The 25,169-nt window shown below is 38.2% G+C and overlaps 1 pseudogene; it reads right to left on the reverse strand.

Annotated features, from left to right (window-relative positions):
* Positions 1-5,728: 5,728 nt before the first annotated feature.
* LOC122310080 lies at positions 5,729-22,108 on the reverse strand (annotated as a pseudogene).
* Between the last annotated feature and the right edge of the window lie 3,061 nt (positions 22,109-25,169).

Genomic DNA, 25,169 nt, shown 5'->3' on the forward strand with positions numbered 1-25,169 from the left:
AATAAGTGTGATGTATGGTGTGTGAAGATAATGAGAAGCAAAGTTCTAGAAATAAATAAAGAAAATAAATCTTACAATAGTTAGTCTCTTCGTATAAATATTTCAGATAGTAATAAATATAAATCTCAAAATATTTATATAAGAGAATATATTTACAATCTTATAATGTGCAAGACTCGTGCACCCCTCTTAATAAAGTAATTAAATTTGAGATATACATGAAAAATCATTCTATTAATGCTGGACTCTATTTTTTTAAAAGTGCGCACGATTTATATATTTATTGCCTCGTTTGTTTATCCAGAACATCTTATCTCATCTAATTTTTTATAATAATTTTCACAAATTTTTACATAAAATATAATAAATAATTTAACTTTTCTAAATTTTAAAAAAATATTAATATTAAAAAATTATATTATAATAATATTTTATTTAATTTTTAAAAAAATATCACATCACATCTATATAACGAAACGATTTCCCTAACATTACAAATTTGTACAGCCAAGTTGTAAAGAAAAATATTTGCCCTTATAATCCACTTACGAATCTACGTTGTAAAGAAAATACAGAAAGGTTTAGTGGATCCTTAATTACTAATCTACGTCATCAATTGTATTATAAAATCTCATAATCCACTTCCTATTCCATTATATTATCATTCGTTTTGTTCTACACAATGCAACCCCAAATCTAAAATATTTTTCCAACAAAAATGATTAATTTAAAAATTAAAAAGCAGTTGCATTATTCAGACTAATTTCAGAGTTCTTCTTATTTCAATATTCGATTACATGCCAAGTAATGGTTGGTTTGGGTACAAATAATATTTCAGAATATTTATAAGTAATGGTAAAATGATTTATAAATAGTAGTGAAATAGTTTAAATTAAAATGTTTTATTAGATTTTAAGAAATGAGAGACAAAAGTTAAATAAAAATATTATAAAGTTAAAAAATAATTTTGTCAATATTAATTTTATTTGATAATTTAGGAAAGTTATAGTGATTAGATAATAATCATATCAAAAAGTTGAAAATTTAAAATTTAAAAGTGTTGTGTTTGTGTGATATTTGGAAATTAAATATTTTAGAATATCTAAGAAAAATAATGTTATATATAGTCATGGATGGTATAAATGTTACACTTCTTGAAAAAGAGTAGAGTTTATTATTAAAAAATCTGAAATAATATTTATAGTTATAGAGTACGAAAGTTCTGCTCAGTCATTTTAAAAAAAGAGTAAATATGAGACTTGCATAAAAAAATAATTTTTTAATGATGAACTCCACTTTTTTTAAAATGAGTGTACGGCACTTGCACAAATTATGACTGTATCTAATATTACTCTTAAAAAATTAATTTTTTTCATATAAATCTTATATTTATTCCATTTCTTTTAAAATGAACGCACGGTATGTGCGCATTCTATGATTACAAATATTATTTTTTATCTAAAAATATCTAAGAGCAATTGTATTTAGGGGTAAGATTCGGCCGGTCTGGACCAGACTAGACCCAATTCAGTTCGGTCTAATTTTTGGAGGACTGAACTCATTCAGTCCAGTCCCGATCCAAGGGTTTTCCACCATAGACCAGACCGAATGAAAAATAAAAATAAAATATAATTTATATAAATAATTTTATAAATTAATTATATAATATTTAATTAATACTAATATTTATAATTATATACTAATACTAATATTTATACTAATACTAATAGTCTAATATAGTATTAAAAAAATAATACTAATAGTCTAATATTATAATATACTATAGTTATACTTATACTAATATAGACTATATGATTATATTAAATACTATAAGTAATACTAATACTTATACTAATATAGTTATAACTAAATCACTATAATTATAACTATATATATTTAGTATGATGTATTATTATATTATTTAATGTATAACTATAATATATAGTACTAATATATATTAATATATTACATATTATAAGAGTTATAATATAAATTGTAATATAAAAATTATAATATACTAAATTACTATAACAGTATAACTAATACTAATATATAGTTATACTATTAGTCTACTATTAATACTATTATATAGTTATACTTTTCACTATAATTAATACCAATATGTAGATATACAGTATACTTATACAGTTATATTAATAATATTAGTCTATTATATAGTCTAAGACTCTCTATTCTAATATAGGCTATATAATTATAACTAATAATAATATTATTAATACTAATAATATAGAAAATAGTTATACTATCTGACTGATTTAACATACTAATATTACTAATATAATATAGCTATACTAAATTACTAATAGTCTAATACTAATACTATTATATAGTTATACTAATCATAAATTCATAATAACTAAATCATTATAAGTCTATAACTATATATATTTAGTATTAATGTATTATGATATTCTTTAATATATAACTATTAACTATAATATATAGTACTAGTATATATCAATATATTAACATATTATAGGAGTTATGGTATAGATTATAATGTATTATATATGTATAAATTTATAATAGTATTATTATAGTTAACTTAATATGTAATATGTTAGTATTAAATCACTATCACTATATAGAGTATTAATAATATAATATTTAATATAATTACATAGAGTATTAGTAATAAGAGTATTAGTATTATTTAATATAGTATGATATAGAGTATTAATAAATGTGTGGGGTTTGAAGAGATATAGTAATACTAATATATTACACATAGTATTACTATTATTTCATATAGTTATTAGTTCTAATATTAATACTAGTGTATTATTAGTTATAGTAAATAAGTTAATAACTATTACTAATTTACTATATACTAATAGACTAATAGTATTAGCGTATTACTAATATATATATATATTAATATATATATATATATATATATAATAGTATACTATATATATATTAAATATATTATAATATAATTATATAAGTATTAAATAAAATTCATTTGGATTAAAATTAAAAAAAAAAAGAAGTTGAAGGTGGACCGAATGGACCGAACCTTCCAGACCCTTAGGGAGTTCGGTCAACCGAATAGGTCCTGTCCGATCCGGTCCACAAAACCTCCCTAGACCGAACTCCTCCTAGTTGTATTTCCAAACAAATCTAATCTTTTCTGTACGTTTCCCTCTATATAAGGGAAATGCTCCCATGCTGCCAAGTGTACTGTTAAGGTAAAAAATATTATTATTATTTTTATTTGCTTAATAATTAAGAAAATAATTTTAAGTGTATTGGTATATATATTTTTTTATTTGGTGATTAAGAAAGTGATTAAAAAAATATTAAAAAAATTAAAAAAAAATAAATAACACTGGGCGGCGCCCAACGGCAAGGATGGGGCGGCAGATCGAGTAGCCCCATCCCTCTATATAATGTCTCTCACAAGTCTTAACTATATATTCATTTATAATTCTCTATCAAATTTTAATGCATTTTTCAACGTCTGAATGTGGAGTAGTTTATCTCCAATTATTGCAATAATTTTTAATTTATTCCATTTGATTATGATGAAAATGCATGAAAGCGATCTGAATATAAAAAACCATTAATCTACCTCTAATAATTGCGATAATGATCAATACAATAACATTAACAATTAGGAGAAATGAGAACCAATAATGCCTTAAAATAAACCACCAAATTAAGGTCAGCTACCTGTATATATATATATATATAGTTTGAACTGTTGAAAAATTCAATTACGCGGACTCTCAGCAGTTTTTGACTCTTCCTGCTATTATTATGCAAACTACAATATATTAATACGTGGAGTTCAATATAGGGTACTGGATGCATCACCTTTCATTTACGGCACTTATTCTGACTTTTTTCCTCTCCTCTTTGGAAAGATTTGTCATAAAAACAATATGACTAGCTACCAACTACATTTATGATATATTTAAAATTCACAAAAAAAATATTATTTTTTTAATAATAAATACTATTTTTTTATCATAAAAAATACGTAAAACTTAAATACTCTATAATTATATCTAGTACTACTCCAATATATCCATTCTAAGCGGTAGTGTTAGATGTTGTTTATTTTTAATGTTTTGTTTTAATAAATTGATTTGAGATGTTACAACGGTGTTCTTCTTCCAAAAGCGAGAATTTTTTCATTAAAGTTTTGGAGGTTATGTCTTCATTCGAAAAATAAAAAAAATATAACAAAAAAATTTATTAGTTTATTATTAAAAAAAATACTAGTTGTACTTTAAAAGAAGACACAACACCCTTCACAATACTTTTCACGACACATAATATAAAATGAGAATATTTTTGTAAAGTAACGTTTTTTTATATGATATTTTACGATAATATCCTTTATTTTAAAACATGATTTTGAAATATGTTATAAAAAATATTGTATATATATTATTTTTCTTTCAGAATCTTTATGTACTTATCAAAAAGCTTATCAAAAAGGAAAAAAAAAAATCTTGATGATTAAAAACAAAATTGAGAAATACCACGTCTCTAGGTATTGCAGACGACGTAAAAGTGTGAGTAACACTAGCATTACTCTGATTATTATATGGCGCCGCAGCGTAGACAAGTTGTACTTGCGTAGAAGTTAAATGTATCTGTAGTTTTCATAAAGAAATGATCATTAATAGGTATAATATATTCACTGACAAGAACACAAGGCGTTTTAAAATCATGGTCAATAGCAGTTGGTTTTACCGCCCCCCTTTTCTTTTACCAGTTACTTAAAAAATTTATTAGTTATTTATTTTCTCATCATTTCATAATATAATATTAAATAATAAATTTATAAATAAAATATTATAAATAATTTACAATCATCTAATATCATATTATAAAATAATGAGAAGATAATATTACTCTTCGCTCGAATTTACTTTTTGAAAAAAATAGATCAGATTAACAAACTCACTTGACGAAACAACATAGAAATCCATGTAAAATGAGGAAGATGGTAACAAAATATGTTGCAGATCATAACCTTCCATGTCCAACAATTCTTAGACTTGAGCATAGCTTTGTCATCATCATTAGCCGGATTTTTAATTCTGCATACCCTTTTCATTACAATTTACAACTCCTGGGCTGTGATATCTGCAGTTTGTGAGATTTAACAAGATATTGGGTTTTCTCACGAGTAATTGTGCATGAATTCTGGTCAAATGTTTGGGGACCTGGCTATCTACACCATAATTGAGTTGTGTAGATGTGCTGGACAAAAAGTTGTTTATGTAACCAGATTTTTATTCTCCTAGATACTGACATGTTGCCAGAAAAGAAAGCAATACCAAATTCAATGTGTTTGAAGCTTCCTTACCTGATGAGGGGTTTGGCATTGTCATCTTGCTGGTGAAACAAAAAGACACACTTGAATCTGTTATTGGTTTTTAACCACAACAAACAGAATATCCTGCGAGCCATGAAATACGTTGTCTTGTAAACTACTTTTATTATGAGGAATCTCTAACACATTACAAACTCAACAATGTAGTTATATTCAAACAACACCCAGAATATTCTCACTGATGCTGGAGTAACTAAAACCAACATTGATCTTCCATTATCCTATATCTAGAGGGTCATATGTGGAATTAATCATGCCTTCTTTATCATCAACTAGGTTAAAAGGAAACTGTCTGGTTCCAAAAACCATATTTTATTCAATTTCATAGAAATTTCCAGCCTTATATCTCATATGTCATTCCAACCCTGACAAGCCTCGCATGTGCCAGAAGTTATACACAAAGTTGACAAGAATCTTCTTAAGCAAGGATGATTTCTGCTCACCACTTCTGCTTCTCCCAGGAGACAAACCACACCATTTTCCTTTGCATTTTGCACAAATTGCAGCTCCTCTTGAATCCCTTGGATCGAACAAGGGACAATTCGGTTGGAGGAATTTGTTGAGCTAGAGGTATTGAATGAGCGGATAGAACCTGATGGAATCCGTGATGAGCTACCTTATTGGGGTAGTGATTCCTCAATGTGAATTGTTGATGCGCTTGATTTTCTACCTTTCACTAATATACTGGAATGCTGGATGTTTGCTGGCTCAACTGCTTGTTCTACAGTCTTGTCTGCTTCAAGAATGAAGTGTTCATGGCGGATGAATTCCTTCATCTGTATTAACAGTGACTTGGGGAAGAAGATGAACCAAAGACACAATTGAAATAACTGAATTATATTCCAAAATGTTGTATACTGCATGCACGGCGTGTGCTGCTGCTATATATAGTTTACATAAATGAATAATGAATAAAATGACAGATCATGCTAACAATTCTAACAGAATGTACAATGCGTAGTGTTACTGCTCTTCCTTTTTATCTGGTGGATTCGTGTGCATGGAAGGTTGCTGTGAGTTCAATACCCCCTCGCAAGATGGAGAGTAAATGTTGATTACTCCCATCTTGGATAACAACTTGTTGAACGTGGGAGAATGTATTGGCTTAGTGAACAAATCTGCTAGCTGACTTGCGGAAGGAACATGTGTAGTGGATATTTGACCAGTCGATATTTTTTTGTGAACGAAATGACAATCAAGTTTGATGTATTTCGTGCGTTCATGAAACACTGGGTTTGCATGTGATGACCTGCTTTCGCTTGTGTTTTCGCTGAAATGATTGTTTTTATTTTAATTAATATATTAGTTTATTTATTTTAATTTATTACGTTTTAAAATTAGTTTTTAATTTAATTGATGTTGTGTTTTATTTCTTTTAGTTGTTTACGGTTTTTAATCTCGTTGCGGCGGTTTAGTGTTGTTTTCCCGGAATGAGGATTAGACCTCATCTTCTTTCCCTACACCTCTTTTCTTTTTCTTTTTTTCCTTTTCTTTTTCCTTTTTCTCTTTTTCTTCTTTCTTTTTCTTTCTTTTTCTCTTTTTTCTTCTTTTCTTTTTTTTTTTCTTCTTCCCCTTTCCCTCGTCGACCCCGTCCCTCTCTCTCTCCTCCTCTCTCACGCCGGAGCTCTTCCTGCCCTCGACCTGCCGCCGTCTGGCCACCGTGCGGCTCACCGCCCCCACCGGTCGACTCCCCTCCCTCCGGCGCATCTCCCCACCAATTCCCACCCCCATCCGGCCGGCCGTTTGGCCGGAAAACCCCTTTAAAGCCTGCACAGTTTTTGGCTCAATCCGCCGCCGTCGCTCCACTTTCGGCCACCATTTCTTCATCACCGGTCCCTTGCCGTCCTAACCCACCTATTTTCGGCCTCCAACGGTCACCGGAACAGCTCCCACTAGCTAGCTTTCCTTTTTGGGAAATCCGGCCTCTCTCCAGCGTTTTCACCGCCACCCACGGCCAACCACCACTTCCAATAGCTTCACAATCATCCCTAGACCATTCCCTATCGATCCCAAGCCCTGGTTTGTCCCCGTTCAAAAGTGGATATTTCACAACCCACCGCCACAGTGATTTTTCACTGTAACGTTGCTTTTTCTCCGCCGTTTGCAACGTCGGGTGTTTTCTAAAATTACCGTATAGCGCTGTAAGTATTTTTCAAACCCTATTTTCATATTTAAAAATATATTGCTCATTCAATTATTTTATCTGTTGGTTGGCTGATTCCAGACTGAGTCCGAGGAGTTCGGGGGTCGGATGGATGGAGGACGGAGTTGCTTGTTTAATTGATATATGTTGGTTGTTTATTTTGGTGCATTGATATGGCATTTACATGGTGCATGCACGTGTGTTTTTGTGTATCTGTGAAAAGCCTGTTTATTGGCGTAAGTGGACTTACGGGTGCGTGTGTATCACGACCCCAAGCCGGGATGGGGTATTATTCCGGTGGAGCTCCTCTGGTCACTCGGGAGCGGAATAAACTGAGTGATGTCCCCTGGGTTGTCGCTGGGCGACGACGGGAGCGGGGGCTAGGGGATGCTTGGCTACGAACGCGCCGGGCGCAGAACCGGGTATCGCTCTACGCACCGACTCCGTGGCCCTTCGCTGGCAAGGGCTAGAGGATGCTTGGCTACGAACACGCGGGGCGTGGAACTGGGCATCGCTCGTTAGGTGTCACATGCGTGGTGGTACTCTGCGGTGTGGCACTGGAGCCAGGGTGTGCGGATGACCCCTAGGGGAGGTCATGGTGCATACGGATAAAATGGATAATGGTTTGAGATGGATATGGGCCAAATGTGACTTTTGGCGTGATATTTGGAAATGATATGTTTTTGGGACAAATGAGATTTTTGGCGTGTGTGGAAAAATCATGTTTTATGGGATTTGTGCATCGGGCATGCTTCATGCATTTTGTTTGAGTTCTATGTCTTTTTATCTGGTAGTGTTTGAGTTTTACTTACCTGCGGTACCATTTTTGGTTCCGTAGCTTTTGGTGCAGGTTTTGAGGATGAGGAGGAGGAGGCTGAGCCCGAGGATGCGGCTCCGCCGGGTTGCTGATGTTATGCTTTGTTTTTGGTTTAAAGCTATGTTAGTGTTTTGTAATATTTTATGTATGTTTTGAACAGCTTGTATTACGTTAAGAAAAATTCTGGTACTTAGTTGTATGATTTTCGTTATCCGCTGCGTGTTTCTTCGTGCACATATGTTGCCTTTGCACACACTTGGCACCCGTCGTTAGGGTGGTGACCCGAGTTGTCACCATCTGGACGTCTCGATTTTCCCGTGTTCGTGCGTGGGGATTTGGGGGCGTCACAGGTGGTATCAGAGCGGTTTGGCTCGGGGTAAAACCACATGTCCCGTAGGCAGTACCATAATGCTTTTAAAGTTGTGTTTTGAAAATTATGTTAAGTAAAATTATTTGATTTGTTTTATTTGTTGGAGCTTGTTTGTTTGTTTTTATTTATTTGGTTATGTTTTTGCAAGTTGGTTTTTTTGTTTTCTGTGATGTGGTGTTGGTCTGTGGTTCTGTTTTTGTTTATTGTTGGTTTTATTTGTTTTTATTTTTTGAAAGGGGGTTAAAGGTTGTGGTGACAGGAAAAAAAATGGGGAGACCAAGGAAATCTACTCAGGAGCCACGGGACAATACCTCAAGGGATAACTCCATAGCCGAAGCAATACGGCAGATGACGGAGTTTATGCAGCAGAATATTAGGCCACAACAGGCAGGGCCTTGGCCACAAGGAGGACCTTGGCCACCACAAGGGGGTCCCTGGCCACAACAAGGAGGGTCTTGTCCACAGCAATGAGGGTTTTGGCCACAACCAGGAGGTCCTTGGCCACATCAGGGAGGTCCTTGGATGTACCCGGGAGGATCCAGTAGCATGGTATAAGCCGGATGCACCTATGAGCGCTTCCTGGCGCATAGGACTCCACACTTCACTGGAGAAGAAGATCCACTTCAAGCTGGAAAATGGATCAAAGATCTGGAAAGAACATTTGAGGTGTGTGGTTGCACCGAGGCGCAACAAGTACTCTACGCTAGCTATCTCTTGCAAGGCATGGCGTCTGATTGGTGGGATACCAAGAGGGTGATGCTGGAATCAGAATTGGGGTCTTTCGCTGCTGTGACCTGGCAGCGCTTCAAGAAGGAGTTTAATGACCGCTTCTTCCCCGCAGCGGTAAGGAAGCAAAAGGCAAGAGAGTTCTCAAATCTGGTCCAAGGGGGCGCGACAGTGGAACAGTACGCCCGGAGATTCATAGAACTTGGGCGATTTGCTCCCCACCTTATCGCCACAGAGGAGATGCGAGCTGATCGTTTTCAGGAGGGTCTACGTCATGACATACGCCGTATGGTGGTCAGCCATCGTATATTCACTTTTCAGGAATTAGTGGATGTGGCCACCCTTGTAGAGCGGGAAAATAATCTGAGTGTGGGCTCCCCTCCAGGGCATAAGAGGTGGAGTTTTCTGGTGAAGGAAGTAGCTTGGGTTCGCCCCAGAAATTTGTTCAGCGGACCGGAACTCGACCTCAAACGTCCTCAGGTGTTCGTATGGGAGGACGGGTACCAATTTGTGGAGCATGCAATAAAGCTCATGAGGGCGAGTGTCGGATGAGTAGTGAACCCCAGTGTTACCGGTGCGGCCAAGTTGGACATATTGCTCGGGATTGCCCCGTCAGAGTTCAAGGAAGCCGTGGAGGTAGACACGGTGGAAGAACCAACCCGAGATAAGCAGTGCAAGCCCGGGTTTATGCTGTCACACCCGGAGAGGTGGATGATGAGGCGCCAGCGGCCCATGATGCTGGAGTAATTACAGGTATGGATTAATTTAATTTTAAATTGGATTTAATTTTTGGTGTATTTGGTTTCTTCTTTGTTTTTTTTTTTTAATTTCATGGGTTGATGTGTTGGTTCAGGAAGAGTTCGTTTGTATGAGTTTTATGCTTGCACTTTGTTTGATTCCGGTGCGTCGCAGTCATTTGTATCTTCCACGTTTGCGCGGGTGTGTAATTTGGTTACGGAACCGTTGCCGAAGTCTATGGTAATGGCTCTACCAGATGGTGAAATGGTGTGGTGTTCCAAGGTTGCTTTGGGATGCCCGTTAAATTTTGAGGGAAGATTCTTGGATGCTGATTTGGTGGTATTCAAGCTGTTGGGTTTTGATATCATCCTCGGAATGGATTGGCTATACCGTTATTCTGCGAGTATTAATTGCAGAAGTCGGATAATTAGTTTTCGACTTCCAAATGGTGATTGTCTGGAATTTGCGGGAAGTAAATTAAAACAAAAGCCGATAATTATATCGGCGATTCAAGCAAGAAGGGAGATTGCATGGGGAGCGGATGCATTCTTGGTTCAGATGGTGTCCACGACGTCTGAGGAGAAGTCTTTGACAGACATTCCAGTTGTGGAAGAATTCTCCGATGTGTTTGTGGACGACTTGCCCGGACTACCCCCTGTTCAGGAAATGGAGTTTGTTATAGACTTGGAACCTGGAGCGGCTTCTGTGCATAAAACTCCTTATCGCATGGCACCGGCTGAATTAAAAGAGTTGAAGACTCAATTGCAAGAGCTGGTAGAGAAGGGATTTATTCAGCCTAGTACTTCACCGTGGGGTGCACCAGTTTTGTTTGTTAAAAAGAAAGATGGAACCCTCCGTATATGCATAGATTATCGGGAATTGAATAAGGTGACCATCAAAAATAAATATCCTCTCCTGCGGATAGATGATTTATTTGATCAGCTTCAAGGAGCAGCCGTGTTCTCTAAAATTGATCTGAGGTCGGGATACTACCAGCTGAGGATCAAAGACAAGGATGTGCCTAAAACTGCCTTCAGGTCGAGGTATGGACATTATGAATTTAAGGTGATGCCGTTTGGGTTAGCTAATGCCCCTGCTGCTTTCATGGATTTAATGAATCGAGTGTTTTGACCTTATCTGGATTCCTTTGTGGTAGTATGTATTGATGATATTCTGATTTATTCCCAAGATGTTGAAGAGCATGTGTATCATCTTCGTCTGGTACTTGGAAAATTGAGAGAACACCAACTATACGCCAAGCTCAGCAAGTGTGATTTCTGGTTGGAAGAAGTTAAATTTCTTGGGCATGTAATTTCCCGAAACGGAGTGGCTGTTGATCCTAGTAAGGTAGAAGCCATTTTGTCATGGCAGCGCCCGACTACAGTGCGCGAGATCCGGAGTTTCTTGGGGCTGGCCGGATACTACCGAAGATTTGTAGAGGGTTTTGCTCGCCTATCCGGACCTCTCACAGCTTTGACTCGGAAGAATACAGAATTTGTTTGGTCAGAGAAATGTGAGAGAAGCTTCCAAGAATTAAAGAACAGGTTGACGACGGCACCAGTATTAGCGCTCCCAGAACCGCATAAGCCATTCGTAGTCTTCAATGATGCGTCTAAGTTTGGTTTGGGTTGTGTCCTTATGCAGGAAGGACGAGTTGTTGCCTATGCATCTCGTCAGCTAAAGGACTATGAGAAGAATTATCCGACGCACGATCTAGAATTGATTGCGATTGTTTTTGCTCTCAAGATCTGGCAGCACTTCTTGTATAGGGAAGCTTGCGAGGTATTTACTGATCACAAGAGCTTGAAGCATTTGTTTTCCCAGAAAAATCTGAATATGAGGCAGAGGCGATGGCTGGAGCTAATCAGTGACTATCAGTGTGAGATCAAGTACCATCCGGGTAAGGCTAATATAGTTGCTGATGCTTTGAGCCGGAAGTCACACTTGGAGGATGAAGCCGAGCCGTCAGAATTGGATTCGTTGCTTTGTGGGATGAGAAGGCTCCTTATAGAGAGTTTGCAGCAAGGAGAGATTTTATCTTCAGTTCTTGATATTCGGGTAATTGATTTTGAAGAATTGAAGACTCTCCAAAGGAAGGATCCGGAGCTGCTGAACATCAGGAAAAGAGTCAGAAAATCTCGAGGGCCATTGCATTATAGCATGGATAACGATGAGATACTTCGGTTCCGAGATCGCAGAGTGGTCCCTAAAGACTCAGAATTTAAAGAACGAATCATGGCAGAAGTTCATGCAGCCCCTTATTCAGTTCATCCTGGTAGTACAAAGATGTATCGGGACTTGAAGAAAAATTACTGGTGGGATGAAATGAAGAAGGATATTGCCTTGTATGTTGAGAAATGCCACACATGCCGTCAAGTGAAGGCCGCGCATCAAAGACCTGCAGGTATGCTCCAACCCCTCCCTATTCCTGAGTGGAAATGGGATGACATCACGATGGACTTTGTAGTGGGTTTGCCGAGAACGCCTAGTGGGAAAAATTCTGTTTGGGTGATTGTTGACCGGTTAACGAAGAGTGCTCATTTTCTGCCTGTTAATAACACCGACTTTTTGGGGAAGTTGACCCGCTTGTATGTCAAGGAGATAGTGCGGCTACACGGCATACCAAAGAGTATAGTGTCGGATCGAGACCCGAGGTTTACGTCGCAGTTCTGGAAGAGTTTGCAGGCAGCTTTGGGTACTAAGTTGAAGTTCAATACTGCATATCACCCGTAGACAGACGGCCAGTCAGAGCGCACCATTCAGACCCTTGAAGACATGTTGCGAGCATGTGTCATGGAATTTCAAGGGAGTTGGGAAAACCATTTGCCGCTCATCGAGTTTGCATATAATAACAGCTTCCATGCGACCATTCAGATGGCTCCTATGAAGCTCTTTATGGGAGAAAGTGCAGGTCGCCCTTGTGTTGGGATGAAATCGGGGAGAGTAGGATAATTGGACCCGAAATAATTCAAGAAATGCAAAGCCAAGTCCGGATCATCAGAGATAAAATGGCGGCAGCTCAGAGTCGCCAGAAAAGCTATGCTGATACCAGGAGGAGAGAGTTATCTTTTGAAGTTGGTGATTGGGTTTATCTCAAAGTCTCTCCCATGAGAGGTGTTAAGCGTTTTGGTAATAAGAGGAAGTTGGATCCGAGGTATGTCAGCCCTTTTCAGATTCTGGAGAAGGTAGGGTCCGTCGCCTATAGAGTTGCTTTGCCAGGATATTTTGGGGATATTCATGATGTCTTCCATGTATCATCCCTGAAGAAGAGCTTTGGACAGCAAGAGCCACGCTTCGTCGACCCAGCGGATATTCAGTTGCAACTGGATCTCACTTATGAAGTTGTTCCATCGCAGATCATGGATTGGAAGGAGCAACAGTTGAGGTCCAAGACGATACCTTTGGTTAAGGTGGCTTGGGGAGATCCGTTAGCTCAAGACTTCTCTTGGGAGCAAGTAGCGGACATGAGGGAGCAGTACCCATACTTGTTTGAATAATGAAGGTATGTATCTTAATCTTGGTCACAGTTGGTTTATGTGCTTTTATGTGGCTTGCTTTAAGTTGGTGGTTGATCTTGCAAATTTCGAGGACGAAATTTGTTTTTAAGGGGGAGGATGTGATAACCCGCTTTCGCTTGTGTTTTCGCTGAAATGGTTGTTTTTATTTTAATTAATATATTAGTTTATTTATTTTAATTTATTTCGTTTTAAAATTGGTTTTTAATTTAATTGATGTTGTGTTTTATTTCTTTTAGTTGTTTACGATTTTTAATCTCGTTGCGGCGGTTTAGTGTTGTTTTCCCGGAATGAGGATTAAACCTCATCTTCTTTCCCTACACCTCTTTTCTTTTCTTTTTTCCTTTTCTTTTTCCTTTTTCTCTTTTTCTTCTTTCTTTTTCTCTTTTTTCTTCTTTTCTTTTTTTTCTTCTTCCCCTTTCCCGCGTCGACCCCGTCCCTCTCTCTCTTCTCCTCTCTCACGCCGGAGCTCTTCCTGCCCTCGACCTGCCGCTGTCCGGCCACTGTGCAGCTCACCGCCCCCACCGGTCGACTCCCCTCCCTCCGGCGCACCTCCCCACCAATTCCCACCCCCATCCAGCCGGCCGTTTGGCCGGAAAACCCATTTAAAGCCTGCACGGTTTTTGGCTCGATCCGCCGCCGTCGCTCCACCTCCGGCCACCATTTCTTCACCACTTCATCACCGGTCCCTTGCCGTCCTAACCCACCTATTTTCAGCCTCCAACGGTCACCAGAACAGCTCCCACGAGCTAGCTTTCCTTTTTGAGAAATCCAGCCTCTCTCTGGCGTTTTCGCCGCCACCCACGGCCAACCACCACTTCTAATAGCTTCACAATCATCCCTAGACCATTCCCTATCGATCCCAAGCCCTGGTTTGTCCCCGTTCAAAAGTGGGTATTTCACAACCCACGGCCACAGTGATTTTTCACTGTAACGTTGCTTTTTCTCCCTCGTTTGCAACGCCGGGTGTTTTCTAAAATTACCGTATAGCGCTGTAAGTATTTTTCAAACCCTATTTTCAGATTTAAAAATATATTTCTCATTCAATTGTTTTATCTGTTGGTTGGCTGATTCCGGACTGAGTCCGAGGAGTTCGGGGGTTGGATGGATGGAGGACGGAGTTGCTTGTTTAATTGAGATATGTTGGTTGTTTATTTTGGTGCATTGATATGGCATTTACATAGTGCATGCATGTGTGTTTTTGTGTATTTGTGAAAAGCCTGTTTATTGGATTTACGGGTGCGTGTGTATCACGACCCCAAGCCGGGATGGGGTATTATCCCGGTGGAGCTCCTCTGGTCACTCGGGAGCGGACTAAACTGAGTGATGTCCCTTGGGTTGTCGCTGGGCGACGACAGGAGCGGGGGCTAGGGGATGCTTGGCTACGAACGCGCCGGGCGCAGAACCGGGCATCGCTCTACGCACCGACTCCGTGGCCCTTCGCTGGCGAGGGCTAGATGATGCTTGGCTACGAACACGCGGGGCGTGGAACTGGGCATCGCTCGTTAGGTGTCACATGCGTGGTGGTACTCTGCGGTGTGGCACTGGAGCCAGGGTGTGCGGATGACCCCTAGGGGAGGTTATGATGCATACGGATAAAATGGATAATGGTTTGAGATGGATATGGGTCAAATGTGACTTTTGGCGTGATATTTGGAAAGGATATGTTTTTGGGCCAAATGAGATTTTTGGCGTGTGTGGAAAAATCATGTTTTATGGGATTTGTGCATCGGGCATGCTTCATACATTTTGTTTGAGTTCTATGTCTTTTTATCTGGTAGTGTTTGGGTTTTACTTATCTGTGGTACCATTTTTGGTTCCGTAGCTTTTGGTGCAGGTTTTGAGGATGAGGAGGAGGAGGCTGAGCCCGAGGATGCGACTCCGCCAGGTTGCTGATGTTATGCTTTGTTTTTGGTTTAAAGCTATGTTAGTGTTTTGTAATATTTTATGTATGTTTTGAACAGCTTGTATTATGTTAAGAAAAATTCTGGTACTTAGTTGTATGACTTTCGTTATCCGCTGCGTGTTTCTTCGTGCACATATGTTGCATTTGCACACACTTGGCACCCGTCGTTAGGGTGGTGACCCGGGTTGTCACCATCCGGACGTCTCGATTTCCCCGTGTTCGTGCGTGGGGATTTGGGGACGTCACATTGCAACAATGTGCAAGGCTGCCAGGTTGTCGCAATACAAGGTGGCAGGCGTGGTGATGGAAATGCATAAGTCATGGAGAAAGTAGCGAAGCCAAGTGAGTTCACAAGAGACAGCTGCCATAGCTCGGTATTTAGACTTGGCGGAGGATCTTGAGATAGTACTTTGTTTCTTTGATTTCTAGGATATTAGGGAGTGACCAAGAAACATGCAAAAACCAGTTGTTGATCGACGTGTATCTGGGCAATTTCCCCAGTTTGCATCAGAGTATGCAACGAGTTCTATTTTTGAAGATGCAAGAAAGTATAGGCCTTGACCAGGGGTGGCCTTAATGTATCGAAGGACTTTCAAAATGGCATGATAGTGAGGAACCCATGGTGTTGCTATGAACTGGCTAAGAAGATTCACACTATAGTTGAGGTTAGGTCTCGTGTTGGTGAGATATATCAGCTTCCCAAAGCTAGGTCATGAAAGGGATCACCATCATCCTTTGTTAATTTGAGATTGGGTTCCCTAGGGAGGGGGGAAGGTTTAGCAGCAAGTAACCCAGTTTCAGCTAGGATGTTAAGTGCATACTTGCGCTGACAGAGTTGGATACCAGTCTTGGATCGAGCTATTTCCATGCCAAGGAAGTACTTGAGGGAGCCGAGTGTTTTAATCTTGAACTTGGTTGCCAAAAAAAACTTGACAGCATCACTGGAAGCAGTGTTTGAGCTGAGAAGGATGATATCGTCGACATATATGAGGAGGGCAACAAAGGAGTCTGCAGTGAGCTTTGTGAATAAGCTATAATCGACTTTGGACTGTTGGAAGCCAAATTCAGCCAAAGATAAGGATAGTTTGTTGTTCCATTGGCGAGAAGCTTGACATAAGCCATAGAGGCTTTTGTGCAAACGACATACTTTGTTGTTTTTGGCTGCTGAATGACCAGGGGGAGGCTTCATATATAATTCTACATCAAGCTAGCCGTAGAGAAAAGCATTGTTGACGTCTAGTTGCTGGAGATCCTAGCCTTTGATGGCTGCCACAGCAAGAACGTATCATGGAAGTCGATTCCTTCAAGCTAAGTGAACCCCTTTGCAACCAGACGAGCTTTGGCTCGTTCAACAGACCCATTAGCTTTGAATTTTTATTTATAAATCCATTTGCATGCTATCGGCTTCTTGGTGTGAGGGAGATCAACTATAGACCATGTCTCATTAAGCTCAAGTGCAGTGAGCTCCTGTTGCATTGCTTCACGCCATATAGGATGTTTGATGGCTTGAGTATATGAGGTGGGTTCAATGTAGGTAGAGATGGAGGTGGTGAAAGCTTTAAAAGATGGTAAGAGTGAGTGATATGAAATAATAGATGAGAGAGGGAAATGTACCTTTGAATTTTGGATATGAGAAACGCCACACCCTTTCTGCTTGGATCTCGACTGAAATGAGGTGTGTGTAATGGCTTGATTACAATGGAAGTCTGCGAGGTAGGTGGGGGCTTTACGTAGGCGAGTGGAACGTCTTGGACTAGAGGGAAGTGTATTGATAGTGTTGTCGGAGTGGGATGGGTCATATGTGGTGTCCGTAGGGGAGGGAGATATGTCTAAAGCTGAATTGGGAATGTAAGGGTCGATGGAAAATGGAATAGGGGTGGATTCAATAGGAAGGGTGGGGTTTGAGTGTGTGGAAAAATCTGAGATGGATGTGGTTGTTGGTTGTATCATCGGGAAAATATTTTCATGAAACATGACATCACGTGAAAGGAATATCTGTTTGGTTTGGAGGTCGAGCAGTTTGTATCCTTTGACTCGATAAGGGTAGCCAAGAAATAGGCATTTTTGTGCTCGTGGGGCAAACTTGGTGCGAGAAGAGGAAAGTGTGGAGGCATAGCATAGGCAGCCGAAGACTTTGAAATGTGAATATGATGGTTTTTTGTTAAAAAGTAATTCGAAGGGAGTTTTGTAGTGAAGATTGAGGGAGGGTGTTCTGTTGATAATGTAAATGGCAGTGGTGATGAAATCTGTTTAGTATTGTAATGGAATGCCTGACCAGAATTTTAAGGCTCTGGCAATGTTGAGGATATGCTGATGTTTACGTTCAGCTAATGCATTTTGTTGGGGCGTAGCTACATAGGTGAGTTGGTGTAAGGTGCCTTTGGATTGATAAAAGGATGGCATATTGAATTCGGCTCCATTATCGGATCGAATTGTTCTTATCTGGGTGTTAAATTGAGTTGCCACGAGGGAAAAGAAATTTTGAAGTGATTGCCGAGCTTCTGATTTGGATGACAGCATGTAGAGCCACGTACATCTAGTGAATTGATCGACTATTGTGAGGAAATATTTGGCACCATTGTAAGCTTAAGTTTGACTAGGCCCCCATATGTCTACATATATTAAATCAAATGATTTGCTAGCAATGATTTCAGATGGTGGAAATGGTAATCGATGTTGTTCTGCAATGGGACAAATTTCACACGGATGTTTTGAAGATGCTAAAGCTTTAGAACTGTCTTTGCGTATGTCATTTAAAATGTGCTTGGTCATGGAACTATGCCCAAAACGATAATGCCACAATGTAAACTCATTAAATTTTGAAGCATTGGAAATGTTCACATAATTGTAAGGAAATGCAAAAAAAAAAAGAAGAAGATAAAGTTGTCGGGTGCGGTCTTGAAGTTTGGAGGTGGTATAAGCCATTAAGCACCTTCCCTAGTCCAATCGTCATCCAAGATGAAAGGTTATGGATGTAACATAGTTGTGAGAAAAAAAGAGACAACAATGAGAGTGAGTAGCTAATGATTTTGCCGAAATGAGATTAAAAGAAAATGAAGGTACACACAAAACATTTATGAGAAGTAAAGATGGAGTAAGCCGAACATCACCAATATGAGTAGCTTGTGTGGTGGATTCGATTGGAAGCTTGATGGTGCCTGAAATAGGAGTGATATTGTGAGAAAAGAGAGTGAGGCTACAGATCATGTGGTTTGTAGCTCCGGTGTCTATGATCCAAGAGGTGTTAGTGGTTGTGACAATGTGTTTTGAGTGAGTCAAATTGCAAAATGATTTACCAGACACAAGAGAATTTGAGGTGCTGGTAGTGTTGGAGGCAGGGGCAACGGTGGGGAGTTGAGGAGATTGAAGCAAAGCAAGCAAGTGACTATATTGCTCCTGAGTAATAGGTGGTCCATGGCTGAGTTGCTCCTGTTCAAGAGTAGACTGATTGGCATAGGATTTAAATTTAGAGCTATTCTTATGGCCAGGAGGAAAACCATTGAGTTTGTAACATTTCTCTTTGGTATGCCCTAGTATGCGGTAGTGAGCGCACACAGGGAGGTTTGGGTTGGCTTTGAAACAGCGTTCCAAAGAGTGTCCAGGAATGTTACGATGCAAACAAAATAGGCGATCCTTGCGAGCTAACGATGTGATGCAATGGTCCGGTCCTCTGGTAGCCATAGCAAGAGGTGCTGGAGAAGGGTGAAGTTGCCAGCGTCGTTCCTCCTATTGAACAACTGAGAGGACTCGATTAGGTGTAGGGAGTAGATCCTAGAGTAGTATTTGAGCGCGTATTGAATCAAATGAGTCATGGAGACCCATGAGAAATTGCATGACTTTGTGTCAGTGTGCATATTCTAGTAATGTTTTCACAGAACTGCACGTACATATAAGCATGGGCTCATAGATATCCAACTCATCCCAAAAACATTTGAGTTTATTATAGTATTGGCTGGCAAAGTCATCTTCCTGCAGGAGAGAAGAGATGGATTTGGATAGTTGGAAAATGCGTTGTGCATTCTGGATTAAGAATCATTCACGAAGGTCATTCCAGACCTATGTAGCTGTATCCGTGTGAGCAATGCTTGATCTATGTTCTGGACCAACAGAATGTTAGATCCAGGCAATTATCATATCTTTACATCGTTCCCAAGGAGCAAGGAGAGGATCAAAGGCATTTGTAGGCTTAAGGATTGTGCCATCGATAAATCCCAGTTTGTTTTTAATGTTCAAGGCTCGCCGCATGGTTCTGGCCCAGGTGACATAATTTTCTGTGTTGAGGAGATCTGGAACAAAAGGAGATGAAGCTCCTTCTCCTGGTTGGATGAAATAAGGACTGGCCGGATGATGGGGATTGGTGGCAGGATTGCTTGGGATATGGGAATCTGTGTTTGGCATATTTGAATCAACGTTTTCAGGGTTTGAATCTGTATCGGAGGTTGGAGGTGTCATGCTCTTGATACCATATTAATAGTGACTCGGGAAAGAAGATGAACTAGAGGCGCAATTGAAATAACTAAATTATATTCCAAAATGCTATGTACTGCAGGCACGACGTGTGCTGCTATATATAGTTACAGAAATGAATAATGAATAAAATGACAGGTCATGCTAACAATTCTAACAGAATGTACAATGCGTAATGTTACTGCTCTTCCTTTTTATCTGGTGGATCCGTGTGCATGGAAGGTTGTTGTGAGTTCAATAATCTGTTCCAGTAGTTGGTTCTCGAACTCCTTCGCTTCCTTTATCACATCGTTATAACCATATTTGACAATACAATGGAACATCCTGTAGTCTCTTGGTTCAACATGTCGGAACAGAAACCACTCTTTTGGTGTAACTTTGCTGATCATGATGGGCTTAAACGAGACGAATACCAGCACAGAATGGATGGATGGTATGTTTGAAATAAAATGAGGAAATATTGGAGGAATTCCCTGTACAAGCTCAGAGTAGAGAAGCCCAACTCCTGGCACTCTGTTTATGTTTAATGGCCAATCCTTGTATGTAATCACTAGAAACCTTGTTCCTGAGCTCAAACATGTATCTTTTCCTGTGTACATAATGCCAAATCCCCATGATTGTCATCAGAAACAAAGCGAAGACCAATGGGAGGAAGCCACCTTGTGTGAATTTGTATAGGACAGATGATAGATACACAATTTCAATGGAAGCAAACACCACAAAGAAGAGAACAATCCACCATATGCTTGTCTTCCATATAACTAGCATTACTAGAGCAACCATACATGTTGTGATCACCATTACGCTTACCACCGCAATTCCTGCATAAACCATGTACTTGTCATTGTTTTTGTTTTCACTAGAGAAGAATAATAAATGTTGCATATTGACATATACAATTTAACTATAAAAAATTTTAGGATTTCATGACCAGGGTTTATTTCCGAATAATTTGTTTGCCAGTTGCTACTCTTCATTCTAGGTTTTGTCATCTGATGTGTCACATTTTAAGCAACTTCATGAGTCAATCATTTAAATGGAAACTTACCTAAAATGTGACACATATGTTCATGGGACCAGAGATGATAAAATTTAGAATGAAAAGCAATTTGAACAATATCTGTTCGTACTAGATATCTGCCTTTAGGAGTTCGTCTAAAAGTTGATGAACTTCCACGGCTTCTTGAGCTTACCATAAGCGTGGCCGATATTCTGTGTGCTCTTGAAGGTCACGGTGACAAGAACACAAGCTATCATAAGCATGTAGTTGATCACAGGAATGTAAACCTGACCCTCGTACTTAGCAGAGGTATGAACAACCTTAACCCTTGGGAAACAACCTAGACTCAGCGACTGAGAGATAATCGAAAATGCCCCAGATATCATAGGCTGGCTCGCTATAATGGTTGCGGCTACAGCTATAACGAAGGTTGGCCAGTATATTGGGTCTGCAAGCAACCGTGAAAGAAAACACTGATCATTTATTTCCAAAGCTTAATGCTATTACTGATGCATGCTGCTTGAAAGACAACTTACCCGGTACGGAGTCGTAGAAAGTATTTGACACATTGTTGGGGAATTTGGTGAGGTATGCTGCTTGCCAAATGTAGGAAGCCAATATTGTAATGCACGTGAAAATGGATCCCACTTAAAAAAAAAAAGGTTTTTTTAAATTTTTTTTTTTTAATGATAAAATCTACTTATTTGTAAAGAGCCTACACGAAACTTATCTATAATTCAACATTCTAATTGATATAATATATTAACTCGTGGCCAACATGATTGATTTGTTGGACTTCCCTAATTATGTACGTGTTATCTAGATATTATTGTTTAATTGTTCATTGCTTGATTTAAAGTTTAAACAATATCCTTATTTATTTATTTTGCACAGTTGACATTAAGGCCAACAAAGAGAGTCGTTTTTCTTTTTTCACTTTTGATGTTACTTTCATTTTATTTGCGACAATATATAATTCTGGACAATTCCTTTTCAATCACATCACCTGTTCTCCGAAACAGAAAATAATTCCGAAACGCTTTTTCCTGCATCGTGAAAGGGTAATGGCTAATATTTTATAAAAAGTCATCCCAATTATTATCCATAATAATGCCTAATATTGTATAGCGTTGAAGAGAAGTTTGAATCAATAATGCTTTAAAACAAAAACAATTAGACCACCGCCATTAATTGACAGATATATAGTTTAAGAGTAATGCTATATATATAGTTATAGAGTATGCAAATACCACACGATTGAAAAAGAATAAGATCCACAATTAAAAAGTTAGTTTTTTTTTTCATGTAAATCCATTATTAATTCATTTTTTATAAAAAGACTGCGCAATACTTGTATAACTACGACTGCAAATATCATTTCTCATAATTTAAAGCTATAGAATACTTTAACTATATAAAGATTATGTTAAAATAAATTCATAAATTGATAATTATTTTACATAATATGTGAGATTTATTTTATAATATAAAAATAATTTTACAATCTAACGTATTATATCATGTCAGACTAATTTGGAGATTTATTTTGATAAAATTTTTATGTATCTAAAACATTTCTCCAATAATTTACTGAACATTATAGCTAAGTAGAGCCAATAAGTCTTTGTTTTATATATTAAAAAAAAATACTTGCTATAAGTGGACAGGAGATTAGAAATTCCTCAACTATTTGGAGATTTTGCGGCTACAAGTTATCGTAGATGATCGAAGGCGTGGTGGTAATAGTTTACCTTATCCTTAAATATTGATATTAGTTTTACTGATCTAAAGTCATGGTGGTACTAGTTTACCTTATCCTTAAATATTGATATTTCTCTATGCTTGATTATTTTATTATGGGTTTGTCATTGACATTAAGGTACAATATTGTACAAGGGCATTATAAACTGGGCTGTTGGGGCTGACCTAGTATTAGCATCAAGAGCTGTTACCCTGCATCCTGCCTACTCGAATCGTTTATAGTGATTTATTTGTTTATTTTATGAGAATAACTTCGTTTATTCGTTGTTTACAGACGGCAGCCGATGGATCTGGGCCACACAGGAAATACATCCTCAAGTTGGTGGGGGTGCGCTGTACAAAAATAAAATCTTCACATGCTCAGTCGAGACCCAACCCCGTATGAGTTTTTTTGATTGGCTTCTCCTTTTCATTTATATGGTTAAAAGGATTGAGCTTGATTTGTAGCTATTGGGCTTTTTTTTGGTAGCTAGTGTGAAAGTTTGGCTAATGAAAGAATTCAATTTGGCTGAGGAAAATTTGTAAAACCAAAAAAGGGATGCGACTGTGGATGCATCGGTCTACAAATTGTGGGTGCGATGGTCTAGGTTTTTCGGAAGGGTTGCTCCTCCACCGGTATGGCATGTGGCTGGTTCTTCTGTAAATCATGTTAGGGGTAAAAACTGACCCATTCGACGCGATTTTTAGGCAAAACTGGCATTCGACCGACGAGAGAGAAAATGGTAGAGCAAGCGACAGTAACCGGTCGATAAGGAGGAAAAAAACCAGCGGTATCGACTCCAGTGGTTTACGGTCGATTCTCGATTCCTCCTAGCAGCGATGGTCGTCTGAGAGAGAGAGAGAGAGAGAGAGAGAGAGAGAGAGAGAGAGAGAGAGAGAGAGATAAGAATGGAAGGTAGAATACAACTTATTATTGAAATGATGCCGTTCATTCTACTTTTTTTCTGTACCTTATAAATAAAATGACAATGTATTAATACCAAATAGCATTGTTTAATTTGTGTTTAAAACGTAAATACAGCAGTAAAGTGGAACGGCGTCGTTTCAGATTGATATAATTGTTTAAAAAATAATGTATTAGTGCATCGGCCAGTTCGGCTAGTTGAGCCAATCTCAAACCACGACTAAACTGACAATAGTCAGTTTTGTTAAAACTCTGCTGCTCGTCGACTGGTTCCTTGTCGATTTTGGACGGTTCCAATCTTCGGCGGCCTGTCTGTGTTAGTCACGAGCGGTTCTACGATTTTTTGTACACCCCTAAATCGTGCGGCTGAATTTTTAGAATTTGAAGGAAGAGTTGAAATCGTGTATGCTAGGTATTCTATAAATGGGATAGCCTACACAATGGTGTGGCCGTTTAGTTTAGTTTCATGTACTTAGCTGATTTGTCATTTTATTAGTGGTCTCCGATAAACTCCCTTTATAGGATTCATCGATCTAAAGAGGAACTATTATTTTATACATAGAAAAGAACGATAGTTTAATTTCATTAATATACTTTTATTTATTGGGAAAGAATACCTTTTAAAAAAGGAGATTGACGATTACAAAAATATCAAGACCAGATTCTTAGAAGCCAAAATCTAAAAGATACAATGAAAAAGGTAAATTCATCTCAAATCAATTATTGAAGAGATTTAATATTTTTTCAACTTCCGTTAAAAAATTTAACTTATCTCAATGTACTTCATACATTTCAACCTAAAAATTTATATCCATCTCAATTTAAAAAAGTTAAATCCATCTGAAATGAACCCGCAAAATACTACTATTCACAATTCAACTTAACTCATTTTAACATCCAAATACAATATTAAAAATAGAGTCTTATCACTACATGCACCCATTACAAATCTACTAATCTTAGTTTGAATCCCTTATTGGTTAATCTCCATTTCAAGCGTTATTGGGTCACTATATTTCTCCAAGGATTTTATTATTGTAGCATGAAAAAATACCACACTATATCACATTATTTTATTCTTCAAGATTGCATTTGGATAAAAGTATTTGTATTTGAATCTCAAATGAATAGATTTGTCATTTGGCATGCCTTCTGGATGGGATATTTGAGTCCCCACAACTTTAGCTAAAAGATAAGATCAAGAAATAAGAAGAAGGGATTCAGACTCCTAAGAGGGAAATGACTTCTACTTCTAGCAGGATATGGACTCACACTCCTAAAAAAAAAAGACTTCACAATGCCAATCAGACTCATATTCCTCCAAGGAATAACCTCTATAAATAGCCTACAAGAGGTGACAAATTTTAAACTCAACTTGATTTACATACACTCTTACTCTCATATTATATTTCTGACTTTGGCATCGGAGTTTCCACAGGGCAACCAGT

Source organism: Carya illinoinensis, chromosome 5 (genome assembly GCF_018687715.1).
Source record: "Carya illinoinensis cultivar Pawnee chromosome 5, C.illinoinensisPawnee_v1, whole genome shotgun sequence".
NCBI lineage: Eukaryota > Viridiplantae > Streptophyta > Magnoliopsida > Fagales > Juglandaceae > Carya > Carya illinoinensis.